The following is a 1,948-nucleotide window of genomic DNA, read 5'->3' as shown; positions in this document are numbered from 1 at the left end:
GAACAAATCCAACAAACAGCCTCAGCGTCCAGTTGTCTGCCAGACTGGCCAAATGTGGATCTGGGTCGGGGTCGGGGTCGCTGTCGGTGCTGGTGTCGGGGGCAATCGCAGTGCAGGATTTGTGGCATGTCCTTGACTGTGTTGCTTTGACTCTTCTCGGTGCTGTGGCCATTGTATCGTGTTTCCTCGCGCAGTTTTCACTTTTTTTTTTCGCTCTGGCTCATAAAATTGCAAGTATTTAACAGTCTCGCAATGTATCTATGTATCTGCCAGAGCGTGTATCTCTATGTACGTATGTCTTGTATCTAGACAAGAAGCATGTGCGTGAGTTCATTGGCTGTTTTCACACAGCTTGATTTGGTCATAAGTGTTATGTAAACCGTCTGCCTTCATTTACTGCGCTGCTCCAGCGGTTTTCAGTTACACTTAAACGTCGTTGCTTCTGCTTATGCATCCCTTTCTTTTTTTTTGGTGCGTATCTAACTCCTTCCACGGACTGAGCCAAAAAAAAAAGCCTTTGACCCTTTGCTCAGTTCGAAATAATCGCTTGAAATTGATGCCTAACGAAATTGCCTGCATTTCGTACATATCATCAACCAAATTAACTCTGGAAAGTGAGTAAGTTTCCTAAATTTGGGTGGGAGTATCTTCGATATTCATAATGAATAATGCAGAAAAAGTCATAAGCGAACTTATTGAATTTATTATATCCGCTACCCAAATGGTATATTTTAATTGCGGTATTATAGTATATTTCAGTATTTTTGCGGTATATTAATTTGGTATATTTTAAGAATAACAGTTTCTCAATGGGATATATTTTGTACCATATAGTATATTTTAAAATCAATATACCAAATTTAATAATAATTGGTATATTTTAGTATTTTTGTGGTATATTAATTCAGTATATTTTAAGAATAACAGTGTCTCAATGGGGTATATTTTGTACCCTGTGGTATATTTTAAATCAATATACCAAATAAAGTCATTGGTATATTTTAGTATTTTGAGGTATATTAATTCGGTATATTTTAAGAATAACATTCTAGCAATGGTTTATATTTTTAATTTATGGTGTATTTTAATTGTAGTATTATATCAATATACTAAATATATCCAATGGTATATTTTGTATAATTGCTGTGGCTTAATTTGAACTGTTTTACTATTGTTGGTAGCTACTATTGGTAGCGGATGTTTCGGCCTCTTCTTTTGTAGATAAAGTACATTTATTTTATATATATTTTTGCCAACTGTCAGTATATCTTTTAAAGGAATTTCTGCTCAATAGCCGCAGCTTTTCGTTTGCTTGTGCTGCATGTTGATTGGTGACAAAATCAAAGGCCAAAACATGCTCGATGCGCGGCTGCGAATGACATGGCCTAAAGGCTTTTGCGTATGCCCCAAAGGCGTTACCCAAAATGCCAAGAAGCCGCACAGAGTCGAGTCTCCAGACTCCAGAGAGATATACGAGTCTGAGTATCGTTTTTAGACTCGTTCGTTGTCTTTCATTGTTCCCGGCTGTCTACTTTGATATGCATCCAATCACTGCGCTCCATTTGCTCCATGTCAGAATCTCTGGCTGCTGCTGTTGCTGTTGCTTGTTGCTGCTGTTGCTGTTGCTGGGATCGTCTTCGTCTGGCCTCACTTATGAGTATAGTTTATGCCACCATAACAATTGTACTTTTTCACATACTCAGGCGTTCCCGACCAGATTCCACCATTTTAGTCGTCAGTTGTCAGCTTGTTTATTCTTCTCCCATCTCTTCTCTTCTGCTCTCTCTGCTGCTGTCTTCTCCTGTTTTTTTGTCGTACATTTTTATTGCATTTTTCAAGCAATTACTTTGAATATCACCAGCAGCAGCAACAACAACAGACAGAGTCTCTCTCTCCTTCTGTCTGTCTGTCTGTCTGACTGACTGTCAAACGCACTGTCAACGTGCGC

This window comes from Drosophila nasuta, chromosome 2L, assembly GCF_023558535.2.
Source record: "Drosophila nasuta strain 15112-1781.00 chromosome 2L, ASM2355853v1, whole genome shotgun sequence".
NCBI classification, from domain to species: domain Eukaryota; kingdom Metazoa; phylum Arthropoda; class Insecta; order Diptera; family Drosophilidae; genus Drosophila; species Drosophila nasuta.
The sequence above is the reverse complement of the archived record's forward strand: the minus strand, read 5'-3'. Positions refer to the sequence as shown.